This window comes from Borostomias antarcticus, assembly GCF_949987555.1.
Source record: "Borostomias antarcticus genome assembly, chromosome: 8".
Classification (NCBI taxonomy): Eukaryota; Metazoa; Chordata; class Actinopteri; order Stomiiformes; family Stomiidae; genus Borostomias; species Borostomias antarcticus.
In genome coordinates, this window is record NC_140241.1 from 15,413,736 (window position 1) to 15,431,556 (window position 17,821).

Sequence of the window (17,821 nt, forward strand, 5' to 3'; positions counted from 1 at the left end):
GAACCGTCATGAAGCGTGAGATATATCGGACAAATTGGATAATGTATGGAGGAGTTATGAGGACTTCGTGTTTTATGGCGAAATGTCAAACTTTGGCGGGGCGCCACGGCAAGGGTGTTTGGTGAAAACTCAATTTTTTTGATAACTTTTGATCACAAAGGTCTTAAGATGAAGCTGACCCGATATGAAGTTGATCGGATGAAATCTGTAAGAGGAGTTCGTCGAAGTACAAGGCATGGAAATGGTCAAAACAAGGACAAAATGGCACATTAAAATCAAGATGGCGGCCTTCCTGTTGCATGTTGGGTATAGCTCCAAGAGACATTTTAGTGCGTCTCGATGAACTACATATGCCCACCGAATTTCGTTCGCCTACATCAAACTGAAAGGTGGGGCTCGCCATTTTAGATTTTCCAGGGGGCGCTCTTGAGCCGTTTTGCCACGCCCATTTCCGTCACCCATGAATTATCAAATTTTTCACCGGGACTGACGTATCTGCAAAGTTTCATCCGTTTTCATCGATGTTTAGGCCGCCAAAAAGGCATTTGTTTTGGAAGAAGAAGGAGGAGAAGAAGGAGAAGGAGAATAATCCTTCGAAATACAATAGGGCCTCGCACCGCCAGTGTGCTCGGGCCCTAATAATAATAATAATCCTTCGAAATTCAATAGGGCCTCGCACCGCCAGTGCTCGGGCCCTAACTAGTGCTGCGAGCAGCAGTGAGCGGGCCCTCGCACCCCACGCGGGTCGGGGTGTGGCGCCGTTAAAGGGTGTGCTATTTCGGTGTCCAGTACTGACAGAAACTTCCTGTCACCAGTAGGTGGCGCTCTAAGCGTGACTCAATACCGATGCATAGATGTGTTCAGGACAGTACCTTGATAAAGCGTGAGAAATCTTGTGTAAATCGGACAAAGTATGTAGGAGTTATAAGGACTTCCTGTAAGCAGTAGGTGGCGCTGTAGGTATGACGCAATACTGACCTACAGATGTGTTCAAGATGCGACCTTCATCAAGCATGAGCAATTTGGAGTAAATCGGATAATGTATGTAGGAGTTATGAGTACTTCCTGTTTCACCAGTAGGTGGCGCTGTAAGTGTAACTCAATACCGACGCATAGATGTGTTCAGAAGGTGACCTTCATGAAGCGTCAGCAATTTGGTGCAAATCGGATGATGTATGCAGGAGTTATGAGGACTTCCTGTTTCACCAATAGGTGGCGCTATAAGTATGACGCAATACTGACACATAGATGTGTTCAGGACAGAACCGTCATGAAGCGTGAGATAAATTGGACAAATCGGATAATGTATGGAGGAGTTATGAGGACTTCCTGTTTCACCAATAGGTGGCGCTATAAGTATGACGCAATACTGACACATAGATGTGTTCAGGACAGAACCGTCATGAAGCGTGAGATATATCGGACAAATCGGATAATGTATGGAGGAGTTATGAGGACTTCCTGTTTCACCAATAGGTGGCGCTATAAGTATGACGCAATACTGACACATAGATGTGTTCAGGACAGAACCGTCATGAAGCGTGAGATATATCGGACAAATTGGATAATGTATGGAGGAGTTATGAGGACTTCCTGTTTCACCAATAGGTGGCGCTATAAGTATGACGCAAAACTGACACATAGATGTGTTCAGGACAGAACCGTCATGAAGCGTGAGATATATCGGACAAATTGGATAATGTATGTAGGAGTTGTGAGGACTTCGTGTTTTATGGCGAAATGTCAAACTTTGGCGGGGCGCCACGGCAAGGGTGTGTGGTGAAAACTCATTTTTTTTGATAAATTTTGATCACAAAGGTCTTAAGATGAAGCTGACCGGATATGAAGTTGATCGGATGAAATCTGTAGGAGGAGTTCGTCGAAGTACGAGGCATGGAAATGGTCAAAACAAGGACAAAATGGCACATTAAGAGCAAAATGGCGGACTTCCTGTTGCATGTTGGGTATAGCTCCAAGAGACATTTAAGTGTGGCTCGCTGAAATACATATGCCCTCCGAATTTCGTTCGCCTACATCAAATTGAAAGGTGGGGCTCGCCATTTGAAACTTTCCAGGGGGCGCTCTTGAGCCGTTTTGCCACGCCCATTTCCGTCACCCATGAATTATCAAATTTTTCACCGGGACTGACGTATCTGCAAAGTTTCATCCGTTTTCATCGATGTTCAGGCCGCCTAAAAGGCATTTGTTTGGAGTAAAGAAGAAGAAGGAGAACTAGGGCTGCGAGCAGCAGTGAGCGGGCCCTCGCACCCCACGCGTGTTGGGGTGCGGCGCCGTTAAAGGGTGTGCTATTTCGGTGTGCAGTACTGAGAGAAACTTCCTGTCACCAGTAGGTGGCGCTCTAGGCGTGACTCAATACCGAAGCATAGATGTGTTCAGGACGGTACCTTGATGAAGCGTGAGAAATGTTGAGTAAATCGGATAACGTATGTAGGAGTTATGAGGACTTCCTGTTTCACCAGTAGGTGGCGCTGTAAGTATGACTCAATACCGACACATAGATGGGTTCAGAAGGCCACCTTCATTAAGCGTCAGCAATTTGGTGCAAATCGGATGATGTATGGAGGAGTTATGAAGACTTCCTGTTTCACCAATAGGTGGCGCTATACGTATGACGCAATACTGACACATAGATGTGTTCAGGACAGAACCGTCATGAAGCGTGAGCTATATCGGACACATTGGATAATGTATGGAGGAGTTATGAGGACTTCCTGTTTCACCAATAGGTGGCGCTATAAGTATGACACAATACTGACACATAGATGTGTTCAGGACAGAACTGTCATGAAGCGTGAGACATATCGGACAAATCGGATAATGTATGGAGGAGTTATGAGGACGTACTGTTTCACCAATAGGTGGCGCTATAAGTATGACGCAATACTGACACATAGATGTGTTCAGGACAGAACCGTCATGAAGCGTGAGATATATCGGACAAATTGGATAATGTATGGAGGAGTTATGAGGACTTCGTGTTTTATGGCGAAATGTCAAACTTTGGCGGGGCGCCACGGCAAGGGTGTTTGGTGAAAACTCAATTTTTTTGATAACTTTTGATCACAAAGGTCTTAAGATGAAGCTGACCCGATATGAAGTTGATCGGATGAAATCTGTAGGAGGAGTTCGTTAAAGTACGAGGCATGGAAATGGTAAAAACAAGGGAAAATGGCACATTAAGAGCAAAATGGCGGACTTCCTGTTGCATGTTGGGTATAGCTCCAAGAGACATTTTAGTGTGGCTCGATGAAATACATATGCCCACCGAATTTCGTTTGCCTACATTAAACTGAAAGGTGGGGCTCGCCATTTTACATTTTCCAGGGGGCGCTCTTGAGCCGTTTTGCCACGCCCATTTCCGTCACCCATGAATTATCACATTTTTCACCGGGACTGACGTATCTGCAAAGTTTCATCCGTTTTCATCGATGTTTAGGCCGCCAAAAAGGCATTTGTTTTGGAAGAAGAAGGAGAACTAGGGCTGCGAGCAGCAGTGAGCGGGCCCTCGCACCCCATGCGGGTCGGGGTGTGGCGCCGTTAAAGTGTGTACTATTTCGGTGTCCAGTACTGAGAGAAACTTCCTGTCACCAATAGGTGGCGCTCTAAGCGTGACTCAATACAAACGCATAGATGTGTTCAGGACAGTACTTTGATGAAGCGTGAGAAATGTTGTGTAAATCGGACAATGTATGTAGGAGTTATGATGACTTCCTGTAAGCAGTAGGTGGCGCTATTAGTATGACCCAATGCTCACGCAGAGATGTGTTCAGGATGCGACCTTCATCAAGCGTGAGCAATTTGGAGTAAATCGGATAACGTATGTAGGAGTTATGAGTACTTCCTGTTTCACCAGTAGGTGGCGCTGTAAGTGTGACTCAATCCGGACGCATAGATGTGTTCAGAATGCGACCTTCATGAATCGTCAGCAATTTGGTGCAAATCGGATAATGTATGTAGGAGTTATGAGGACTTCCTTTTTCACCAATAGGTGGTGCTATAAGTATGATGCAGTACTGACACATAGATGTGTTCAGGACTGAACCGTCATGAAGCGTGAGATATATCGGACAGATTGGATAATGTATGTAGGAGTTATGAGGACTTCCTGTTTCACAGATAGGTGGCGCTATAAGTATGATGCAATACTGACACATAGATGTGTTCAGGACGCAAACATGATGAAGCGTGGGATATATCGGACAAATCGGATAATGTATGGAGGAGTTATGAGGACTTCCTGTTTCACCAATAGGTGGCGCTATAAGTATGATGCAATACTGACACATAGATGTGTTCAGGACAGAACCGTCATGAAGCGTGAGATATATCGGACAAATTGGATAATGTTTGGAGGAGTTATGAGGACTTCGTGTTTTATGGCGAAATGTCAAACTTTGGCGGGGCGCCACGGCAAGGGTGTTTGGTGAAAACTCAATTTTTTTGATAACTTTTGATCACAAAGGTCTTAAGATGAAGCTGACCCGATATGAAGTTGATCGGATGAAATCTGTAGGAGGAGTTCGTCGAAGTACGAGGCATGGAAATGGTCAAAACAAGGACAAAATGGCACATTAAGAGCAAAATGGCGGACTTCCTGTTGCATGTTGGGTATAGCTCCAAGAGACATTTAAGTGTGGCTCGATGAAATACATATGCCCACCGAATTTCGTTCGCCTACATCAAACTGAAAGGTGGGGCTCGCCATTTTAAACTTTCCAGGGGGCGCTCTTGAGCCGTTTTGCCACGCCCATTTCCGTCACCAATGAAATATCCGTTTTTCACCGGGTCTGATGTATCTGCAAAGTTTCATCCGTTTTCATCAATGTTTAGGCCGCCAAAAAGGCATTTGTTTGGGGAGAAGAAGAAGGAGAATAATAATAATCCTTCGAAATTCAATAGGGCCTCGCACCGCCAGTGCTCGGGCCCTAACAAGAACAAGGAGAATAATAATCCTTCGAAATACAATAGGGCCTCGCACCGCCAGTGCTCGGGCCCTAATAATAATAACTAGTGCTGCGAGCAGCAGTGAGCGGGCCCTCGCACCCCACGCGGGTCGGGGTGTGGCGCCGTTAAAGGGTGTGCTATTTCGGTGTCCAGTACTGACAGAAACTTCCTGTCACCAGTAGGTGGTGCTCTAAGCGTGACTCAATACCGACGCATAGATGTGTTCAGGACAGTATCTTGATGAAGCGTGAGAAATGTTGTGTAAATCGGACAAAGTATGTAGGAGTAATGAGGACTTCCTGTAAGCAGTAGGTGGCGCTGTAGGTATGACGCAATACTGACCTACAGATGTGTTCAAGATGCGACCTTCATCAAGCATGAGCAATTTGGAGTAAATCGGATAATGTATGTAGGAGTTATGAGTACTTCCTGTTTCACCAGTAGGTGGCGCTGTAAGTGTAACTCAATACCGACGCATAGATGTGTTCAGAAGGTGACCTTCATGAAGCGTCAGCAATTTGGTGCAAATCGTATGATGTATGCAGGAGTTATGAGGACTTCCTGTTTCACCAATAGGTGGCGCTATAAGTATGACGCAATACTGAAACATAGATGTGTTCAGGACAGAACCGTCATGTAGCGTGAGATATATCGGACAAATCGGATAATGTATGGAGGAGTTATGAGGACTTCCTGTTTCACCAATAGGTGGCGCTATAAGTATGACGCAATACTGACACATAGATGTGTTCAGGACAGAACCGTCATGAAGTGTGAGATATATCGGACAAATCGGATAATGTATGGAGGAGTTATGAGGACTTCCTGTTTTACCAATAGGTGGCGCTATAAGTATGACGCAATACTGACACATAGATGTGTTCAGGACAGAACCTTCATGAAGGGTGAGATATATCGGACGAATTGGATAATGTATGGAGGAGTTATGAGGACTTCCTGTTTCACCAATAGGTGGCGCTATAAGTATGATGCAATACTGACACATAGATGTGTTCAGGACAGAACCGTCATGAAACGTGAGATATATCGGACAAATTGGATAATGTATGTAGGAGTTATGAGGACTTCCTGTTTCACCAATAGGTGGCGCAATAAGTATGATGCAATACTGACACAAAGATGTGTTCAGGACAGAACCGTCATGAAGCGTGAGATATATCGGACAAATTGGATAATGTATGGAGGAGTTATGAGGACTTCCTGTTTCACCAATAGGTGGCGCTATAAGTATGACGCAATACTGACACATAGATGTGTTCAGGACAGAACCGTCATGAAGCGTGAGATATATCGGACAAATCCGATAATGTATGGAGGAGTTATGAGGACATCGTGTTTTATGGCGAAATGTCAAACTTTGGCGGGGCGCCACGGCAAGGGTGTTTGGTGAAAACTCAATTTTTTTGATAACTTTTGATCCCAAAGGTCTTAAGATGAAGCTGACCCGATATGAAGTTGATCGGATGAAATCTGTAGGAGGAGTTCGTCGAAGTACGAGGCATGGAAATGGTCAAAACAAGGACAAAATGGCACATTAAGAGCAAAATGGCGGACTTCCTGTTGCATGTTGGGTATAGCTCCAAGAGACATTTAAGTGTGGCTCGATGAAATACATATGCCCTCCGAATTTCGTTCGCCTACATCAAACTGAAAGGTGGGGCTCGCCATTTTAAATTTTCCAGGGGGCGCTCTTGAGCCGTTTTGCCACGCCTATTTCCGGCACCCATGAATTATCAAATTTTCACCGGGACTGACGTATCTGCAAAGTTTCATCCGTTTTCATCGATGTTAAGGCCGCCAAAAAGGCATTTGTTTGGGGAGAAGAAGGAGAAGGAGAAGAAGGAGAAGAATAATAATAACTAGTGCTGCGAGCAGCAGTGAGCGGGCCCTCGCACCCCACGCGTGTCGGGGTGCTGCGCCATTAAAGGCTGTGCTATTTCGGTGTGCAGTACTGAGAGAAACTTCCTGTCACCAGTAGGTGGCGCTCTAGGCGTGACTCAATACCGAAGCATAGATGTGTTCAGGACGGTACCTTGATGAAGCGTGAGAAATGTTGAGTAAATCGGATAACGTATGTAGGAGTTATGAGGACTTCCTGTTTCACCAGTAGGTGGCGCTGTAAGTGTGACTCAATACCGACACATAGATGGGTTCAGAAGGCCACCTTCATGAAGCGTCAGCAATTTGCTGCAAATCGGATGATGTATGCAGGAGTTATGAGGACTTCCTGTTTCACCAATAGGTGGCGCTATACGTATGACGCAATACTGACACATAGATGTGTTCAGGACAGAACCGTCATGAAGCGTGAGCTATATCGGACAAATTGGATAATAAATGGAGGAGTTATGAGGACTTCAGGTTTCACCAATAGGTGGCGCTATAAGTATGACGCAATACTGACACATAGATGTGTTCAGGACAGAACCGTCATGAAGCGTGAGATATATCAGACAAATTGGATAATGTATGTAGTAGTTATGAGGACTTCCTGTTTCACCAATAGGTGGCGCTATAAATATGATGCAATACTGACACATAGATGTGTTCAGGACAGAACCGTCATGAAGCGTGAGATATATCGGACGAATTGGATAATGTATGTAGGAGTTATGAGGACTTCCTGTTTCACCAATAGGTGGCGCTATAAGTATGACGCAATACTGACACATAGATGTGTTCAGGACAGAACCGTCATGAAGCGTGAGATATATCGGACAAATTGGATAATGTATGGAGGAGTTATGAGGACTTCCTGTTTCACCAATAGGTGGCGCTATAAGTATGACGCAATACTGACACATAGATGTGTTCAGGACAGAACCGTCATGAAGCGTGAGATATATCGGACAAATTGGATAATGTATGGAGGAGTTATGAGGACTTCCTGTTTCACCAATAGGTGGTGCTATAAGTATGACGCAATACTGACACATAGATGTGTTCAGGACAGAACCGTCATGAAGCGTGAGATATATCGGACAAATTGGATAATGTATGGAGGAGTTATGAGGACTTCCTGTTTCACCAATAGGTGGCGCTATAAGTATGACGCAATACTGACACATAGATGTGTTCAGGACAGAACCGTCATGAAGCGTGAGATATATCGGACAAATTGGATAATGTATGGAGGAGTTATGAGGACTTCCTGTTTCACCAATAGGTGGCGCTATAAGTATGACGCAGGCTGACACATAGATGTGTTCAGGACAGAACTGACATGAAGCGTGAGACATATCGGAGAAATCGGATAATGTTTGGAGGAGTTATGAGGACGTACTGTTTCACCAATAGGTGGCGCTATAAGTATGACGCAATACTGACACATAGATGTGTTCAGGACAGAACTGTCATGAAGCGTGAGACATATCGGACAAATCGGATAATGTATGTAGGAGTTATGAGGACGTACTGTTTCACCAATAGGTGGAGCTATAAGTATGACGAAATACTGACACATAGATGTGTTCAGGACAGAACTGTCATGAAGCGTGAGACATATCGGACAAATCGGATAATGTATGTAGGAGTTATGAGGACGTACTGTTTCACCAATAGGTGGCGCTATAAGTATGACGCAATACTGACACATAGATGTGTTCAGGACAGAACTGTCATGAAGCGTGAGACATATCGGACAAATCAAATAATGTATGGAGGAGTTATGAGGACGTACTGTTTCACCAATAGGTGGCGCTATAAGTATGACGCAATACTGACACATAGATGTGTTCAGGACAGATCTGTCATGAAGCGTGAGACATATCGGACAAATCGGATAATGTATGTAGGAGTTATGAGGACGTACTGTTTCACCAATAGGTGGCGCTATAAGTATGACGAAATACTGACACATAGATGTGTTCAGGACAGAACTGTCATGAAGCGTGAGACATATCGGACAAATCGGATAATGTATGTAGGAGTTATGAGGACGTACTGTTTCACCAATAGGTGGCGCTATAAGTATGACGCAATACTGACACATAGATGTGTTCAGGACAGAACTGTCATGAAGCGTGAGACATATCGGACAAATCGGATAATGTATGGAGGAGTTATGAGGACGTACTGTTTCACCAATAGGTGGCGCTATAAGTATGACGCATGCTGACACATAGATGTGTTCAGGACAGAACTGACATGAAGCGTGAGACATATCGGACAAATCGGATAATGTTTGGAGGAGTTATGAGGGCGTACTGTTTCACCAATAGGTGGCGCTATAAGTATGACGCAATACTGACACATGGATGTGTTCAGGACAGAACCGTCATGAAGCGTGAGATATATCGGACAAATCGGATAATGTATGGACGAGTTATGAAGACTTCGTGTTTTATGGCGAAATGTCAAACTTTGGCGGGGCGCCACGGGAAGGGTGTATGGTGAAAACTCAATTTTTTTGATAACTTTTGATCACAAAGGTCTTAAGATGAAGCTGACCGAATATGAAGTTGATCGGATGAAATCTGTAGGAGGAGTTCGTTGAAGTACGAGACATGGAAATGGTCCAAACAAGGACAAAATGTCACATTAAAAGCAAAATGGCTGACTTCCTGTCGGATGTTGGGTATAGGTCCAAGAGACATTTTAGTGTGTCTCGATGAACTACATATGCCCACCGAATTTCGTACGCCTACATCAAACTGAAAGGTGGGGCTCGCCATTTTAAATTTTCCAGGGGGCGCTCTTGAGCCGTTTTGCCACGCCCATTTCCGTCACCCATGAATTATCAAATTTTTCACCAGGACTGACGTATCTTCAAAGTTTCATCCGTTTTCATCGATGTTTAGGCCGCCAAAAAGGCATTTGTTTTGGAAGAAGGAGAAGGAGAAGGAGAAGGAGAAGGGAGAATAATAATAATCCTTCGAAATACAATAGGGCCTCGCACCGCCAGTGCTCGGGCCCTAATAATCCTTCGAGTTTCAATAGGGCCTCGCACCGCCAGTGCTCGGGCCCTAATAATAATAACTAGTGCTGCGAGCAGCAGTGAGCGGGCCCTCGCACCCCACGCGGGTCGGGGTGTGGCGCCGTTAAAGGGTGTGCTATTTCGGTGTCCAGTACTGACAGAAACTTCCTGTCACCAGTAGGTGGCGCTCTAAGCGTGACTCAATACCGACGCATAGATGTGTTCAGGACAGTACCTTGATGAAGTGTGAGAAATGTTGTGTAAATCGGACAAAGTATGTAGGAGTTATGAGGACTTCCTGTAAGCAGTAGGTGGCGCTGTAAGTATGACGCAATACTGACCTACAGATGTGTTCAAGATGCGACCTTCATCAAGCATGAGCAATTTGGAGTAAATCGGATAATGTATGTAGGAGTTATGAGTACTTCCTGTTTCACCAGTAGGTGGCGCTGTAAGTGTTACTCAATACCGACGCATAGATGTGTTCAGAAGGTGACCTTCATGAAGCGTCAGCAATTTGGTGCAAATCGGATGATGTATGCAGGAGTTATGAGGACTTCCTGTTTCACCAATAGGTGGCGCTATAAGTATGACGCAATACTGACACATAGATGTGTTCAGGACAGAACCGTCATGAAGCGTGAGATAAATCGGACAAATCGGATAATGTATGGAGGAGTTATGAGGACTTCCTGTTTCACCAATAGGTGGCGCTATAAGTATGACGCAATACTGACACATAGATGTGTTCAGGACAGAACCGTCATGAAGCGTGAGATATATCGGACAAATCCGATAATGTATGGAGGAGTTATGGGGACTTCCTGTTTCACCAATAGGTGGCGCTATACGTATGACGCAATACTGACACATAGATGTGTTCAGGACAGAACCGTCATGAAGCGTGAGCTATATCGGACAAATTGGATAATGTATGGAGGAGTTATGAGGACTTCCTGTTTCACCAATAGGTGGCGCTATAAGTATGACGCAATACTGACACATAGATGTGTTCAGGACAGAACCGTCATGAAGCGTGAGATATATCGGACAAATCGGATAATGTATGGAGAAGTTATGAGGACATCGTGTTTTATGGCGAAATGTCAAACTTTGGCGGGGCGCCACGGCAAGGGTGTTTGGTGAAAACTCAATTTTCTTGATAACTTTTGATCACAAAGGTCTTAAGATGAAGCTGACCGAGTATGAAGTTGATCGGATGAAATCTGTAGGAGGAGTTCGTTGAAATACGAGGCATGGAAATGGTCAAAACAAGGACAAAATGGCACATTAAAAGCAAAATGGCGGCCTTCCTGTTGCATGTTGGGTACAGCTCTAAGAGACATTTTAGTGTGGCTCGATGAAATACATATGCCCTCCGAATTTCGTTCGCCTACATCAAACTGAAAGGTGGGGCTCGCCATTTGAAACTTTCCAGGGGGCGCTCTTGAGCCGTTTTGCCACGCCCATTTCCGTCACCCATGAATTATCAAATTTTTCACCGGGACTGACGTATCTGCAAAGTTTCATCCGTTTTCATCGATGTTTAGGCCGCCAAAAAGGCATTTGTTTTGGAAGAAGAAGGAGGAGAATAATCCTTCGAAATACAATAGGGCCTCGCACCGCCAGTGTGCTCGGGCCCTAACTAGTGCTGCGAGCAGCAGTGAGCGGGCCCTCGCACCCCACGCGTGTCGGGGTGCTGCGCCGTTAAAGGCTGTGCTATTTCGGTGTGCAGTACTGAGAGAAACTTCCTGTCACCAGTAGGTGGCGCTCTAGGCGTGACTTAATACCGAAGCATAGATGTGTTCAGGACGGTACCTTGATGAAGCGTGAGAAATGTTGAGTAAGTCGGATAACGTATGTAGGAGTTATGAGGACTTCCTGTTTCACCAGTAGGTGGCGCTGTAAGTGTGACTCAATACCGACACATAGATGGGTTCAGAAGGCCACCTTCATGAAGCGTCAGCAATTTGGTGCAAATCGGATGATGTATGCAGGAGTTATGAGGACTTCCTGTTTCACCAATAGGGGGCGCTATACGTATGACGCAATACTGACACATAGATGTGTTCAGGACAGAACCGTCATGAAGCGTGAGCTATATCGGACAAATTGGATAATGTATGGAGGAGTTATGAGGACTTCCTGTTTCACCAATAGGTGGCGCTATAAGTATGACGCAATACTGAAACATAGATGTGTTCAGGACAGAACCGTCATGAAGCGTGAGATATATCGGACAAATTGGATAATGTATGGAGGAGTTATGAGGACTTCCTGTTTCACCAATAGGTGGCGCTTTAAGTATGACGCAATACTGACACATAGATGTGTTCAGGACAGAACCGTCATGAAGCGTGAGATATATCGGACAAATTGGATAATGTATGGAGGAGTTATGAGGACTTCCTGTTTCACCAGTAGGTGGCGCTGTAAGTGTGACTCAATACCGACACATAGCTGGGTTCAGAAGGCCACCTTCATGAAGCATCAGCAATTTGGTGCAAATCGGATGATGTATGCAGGAGTTATAAGGACTTCCTGTTTAACCAATAGGTGGCGCTATACGTATGACGCAATACTGACACATAGATGTGTTCAGGACAGAACCGTCATGAAGCGTGAGATATATCGGACAAATCCGATAATGTATGGAGGAGTTATGGGGACTTCCTGTTTCACCAATAGGTGGCGCTATAAGTATGACGCAATACTGACACATAGATGTGTTCAGGACAGAACCTTCATGAAGCGTGAGATATATCGGACGAATTGGATAATGTATGTAGGAGTTATGAGGACTTCCTGTTTCACCAATAGGTGGCGCTATAAGTATGACGCAATACTGACACATAGATGTGTTCAGGACAGAACCTTCATGAAGCGTGAGATATATCGGACGAATTGGATAATGTATGTAGGAGTTATGAGGACTTCCTGTTTCACCAATAGGTGGCGCTATAAGTATGACGCAATACTGACACATAGATGTGTTCAGGACAGAACCTTCATGAAGCGTGAGATATATCGGACGAATTGGATAATGTATGTAGGAGTTATGAGGACTTCCTGTTTCACCAATAGGTGGCGCTATAAGTATGATGCAATACTGACACATAGATGTGTTCAGGACAGAACCGTCATGAAGCGTGAGATATATCGGATGAATCGGATAATGTATGGAGGAGTTATGAGGACTTCCTGTTTCACCAATAGGTGGCGCTATAAGTATGACGCAATACTGACACATAGTTGTGTTCAGGACAGAACCTTCATGAAGCGTGAGATATATCGGACGAATTGGATAATGTATGTAGGAGTTATGAGGACTTCCTGTTTCACCAATAGGTGGCGCTATAAGTATGATGCAATACTGAAACATAGATGTGTACAGGACAGAACCGTCATGAAGCGTGAGATATATCGGACAAATTGGATAATGTATGTAGGAGTTATGAGGACTTCGTGTTTTATGGCGAAATGTCAAACTTTGGCGGGGCGCCACGGCAAGGGTGTTTGGTGAAAACTCATTTTTTTTGATAACTTTTGATCACAAAGGTCTTAAGATGAAGCTGACCGAATATGAAGTTGATCGGATGAAATCTGTAGGAGGAGTTCGTTGAAGTACGAGGCATGGAAATGGTCAAAACAAGGACAAAATAGCACATTAAAAGCAAGATGGCGGACTTCCTGTTGCATGTTGGGTATAGCTCCAAGAGACATTTTAGTGTGTCTCGATGAACTACATATGCCCACCGAATTTCGTTTGCCTACATCAAACTGGAAGGTGGGGCTCGCCATTTTAAATTTTCCAGGGGGCGCTCTTGAGCCGTTTTGCCACGCCCATTTCCGTCACCCATGAATTATCAAATTTTTCACCGGGACTGACGTATCTGCAAAGTTTCATCCGTTTTCATCGATGTTTAGGCCGCCAAAAAGGCATTTGTTTTGGAAGAAGGAGAAGAAGGAGAATAATCCTTCGAAATACAATAGGGCCTCGCACCGCCAGTGTGCTCGGGCCCTAACTAGTGCTGCGAGCAGCAGTGAGCGGGCCCTCGCACCCCACGCGGGTCGGGGTGTGGCGCCGTTAAAGGGTGTGCTATTTCGGTGTCCAGTACTGACAGAATCTTCCTGTCACCAGTAGGTGGCGCTCTAAGCGTGACTCAATACCGACGCATAGATGTGTTCAGGACGGTACCTTGATGAAGCGTGAGAAATGTTGTGTAAATCCGACAAAGTATGTAGGAGTTATGAGGACTTCCTGTTTCACCAGTAGGTGGCGCTGTAGGTATGACGCAATACTGACCTACAGATGTGTTCAAGATGCGACATTCATCAAGCATGAGCAATTTGGAGTAAATCGGATAATGTATGTAGGAGTTATGAGTACTTCCTGTTTCACCAGTAGGTGGCGCTGTAAGTGTAACTCAATACCGATGCAAAGATGTGTTCAGAAGGTGACCTTCATGAAGCGTCAGCAATTTGGTGCAAATCGGATGATGTATGCAGGAGTTATGAGGACTTCCTGTTTCACCAATAGGTGGCGCTATAAGTATGACGCAATACTGACACATAGATGTGTTCAGGACAGAACCGTCATGAAGCGTGAGATAAATCGGACAAATCGGATAATGTATGGAGGAGTTATGAGGACTTCCTGTTTCACCAATAGGTGGCGCTATAAGTATGACGCAATACTGACACATAGATGTGTTCAGGACAGAACCGTCATGAAGCGTGAGATATATCGGACAAATTGGATAATGTATGGAGGAGTTATGAGGACTTCCTGTTTCACCAATAGGTGGCGCTATAAGTATGACGCAATACTGACACATAGATGTGTTCAGGACAGAACCGTCATGAAGCGTGAGATATATCGGACAAATCGGATAATGTATGGAGGAGTTATGAGGACGTACTGTTTCACCAATAGGTGGCGCTATAAGTATGACGCAATACTGACACATAGATGTGTTCAGGACAGAACCGTCATGAAGCGTGAGATATATCGGACAAATTGGATAATGTATGGAGGAGTTATGAGTACTTCCTGTTTCACCAATAGGTGGCGCTATAAGTATGACGCAATACTGACACATAGATGTGTTCAGGACAGAACCGTCATGAAGCGTGAGATATATCGGACAAATTGGATAATGTATGGAGGAGTTATGAGGACTTCCTGTTTCACCAATAGGTGGCGCTATAAGTATGACGCAATACTGACACAGATGTGTTCAGGACAGAACCGTCATGAAGCGTGAGATATATCGGACAAATTGGATAATGTATGGAGGAGTTATGAGGACTTCCTGTTTCACCAATAGGTGGCGCTATAAGTATGACGCAATACTGACACATAGATGTGTTCAGGACAGAACCGTCATAAAGCGTGAGATATATCGGACAAATTGGATAATGTATGGAGGAGTTATGAGGACTTCCTGTTTCACCAATAGGTGGCGCTATAAGTATGACGCAATACTGACACATAGATGTGTTCAGGACAGAACCGTCATGAAGCGTGAGATATATCGGACAAATTGGATAATGTATGGAGGAGTTATGAGTACTTCCTGTTTCACCAATAGGTGGCGCTATAAGTATGACGCAATACTGACACATAGATGTGTTCAGGACAGAACCGTCATGAAGCGTGAGATATATCGGACAAATTGGATAATGTATGGAGGAGTTATGAGGACTTCCTGTTTCACCAATAGGTGGCGCTATAAGTATGACGCAATACTGACACATAGATGTGTTCAGGACAGAACCGTCATGAAGCGTGAGATATATCGGACAAATTGGATAATGTATGGAGGAGTTATGAGGACTTCCTGTTTCACCAATAGGTGGCGCTATAAGTATGACGCAATACTGACACATAGATGTGTTCAGGACAGAACCGTCATGAAGCGTGAGATATATCGGACAAATTGGATAATGTATGGAGGAGTTATGAGGAATTCGTGTTTTATGGCGAAATGTCAAACTTTGGCGGGGCGCCACGGCAAGGCTGTTTGGTGAAAACTCAATTTTTTTGATAACTTTTGATCACAAAGGTCTTAAGATGAAGCCGACCCGATATGAAGTTGATCGGATGAAATCTGTAGGAGGAGTTCGTTGAAGTACGAGGCATGGAAATGGTCAAAACAAGGACAAAATGGCACATTAAAAGCAAGATGGCGGACTTCCTGTTGCATGTTGGGTATAGCTCCAAGAGACATTTTAGTGTGTCTCGATGAACTACATATGCCCACCGAATTTCGTTCGACTACATCAAACTGAAAGGTGGGGCTCGCCATTTTAAATTTTCCAGGGGGCGCACTTGAGCCGTTTTGCCACGCCCATTTCCGTCACCCATGAATTATCAAATTTTTTACCGGGACTGACGTATGTGCAAAGTTTCATCCGTTTTCATCGATGTTAAGGCCGCCAAAAAGGCATTTGTTTGGGGAGAAGAAGAAGGAGAAGAAGGAGAAGAATAATAACTAGGGCTGCGAGCAGCAGTGAGCGGGCCCTCGCACCCCATGCATGTCGGGGTGCTGCGCCGTTAAAGGCTGTGCTATTTCGGTGTGCAGTACTGAGAGAAACTTCCTGTCACCAGTAGGTGGCGCTCTAGGCGTGACTCAATACCGAAGCATAGATGTGTTCAGGACGGTACCTTGATGAAGCGTGAGAAATGTTGAGTAAATCGGATAACGTATGTAGGAGTTATGAGGACTTCCTGTTTCCCCAGTAGGTGGCGCTGTAAGTGTGACTCAATACCGACACATAGATGGGTTCAGAAGGCCACCTTCATGAAGCGTCAGTAATTTGGTGCAAATCGGATGATGTATGCAGGAGTTGTGAGGACTTCCTGTTTCACCAATAGGTGGCGCTATTCGTATGACGCAATACTGACACATAGATGTGTTCAGGACAGAACCGTCATGAAGCGTGAGCTATATCGGACAAATTGAATAATGTATGGAGGAGTTATGAGGACTTCCTGTTTCACCAATAGGTGGCGCTATAAGTATGACGCAATACTGACACATAGATGTGTTCAGGACAGAACCGTCATGAAGCGTGAGATATATCGGACAAATTGGATAATGTATGGAGGAGTTATGAGGACTTCCTGTTTCACCAATAGGTGGCGCTATAAGTATGACGCAATACTGACACATAGATGTGTTCAGGACAGAACCGTCATGAAGCGTGAGATATATCGGACGAATTGGATAATGTATGTAGGAGTTATGAGGACTTCCTGTTTCACCAATAGGTGGCGCTATAAGTATGATGCAATACTGACACAGATGTGTTCAGGACAGAACCGTCATGAAGCGTGAGATATATCGGACGAATTGGATAATGTATGTAGGAGTTATGAGGACTTCCTGTTTCACCAATAGGTGGCGCTATAAGTATGACGCAATACTGACACATAGATGTGTTCAGGACAGAACCGTCATGAAGCGTGAGATATATCGGACAAATCGGATAATGTATGGAGGAGTTATGGGGACTTCCTGTTTCACCAATAGGTGGCGCTATAAGTATGACGCAATACTGACACATAGATGTGTTCAGGACAGAACCGTCATGAAGCGTGAGATATATCGGACAAATTGGATAATGTATGGAGGAGTTATGAGGACTTCCTGTTTCACCAATAGGTGGCGCTATAAGTATGACGCAATACTGACACATAGATGTGTTCAGGACAGAACCGTCATGAAGCGTGAGATATATCGGACAAATTGGATAATGTATGGAGGAGTTATGAGGACTTCCTGTTTCACCAATAGGTGGCGCTATAAGTATGACGTAATACTGACACATAGATGTGTTCAGGACAGAACCGTCATGAAGCGTGAGATATATCGGACAAATTGGATAATGTATGGAGGAGTTATGAGTACTTCC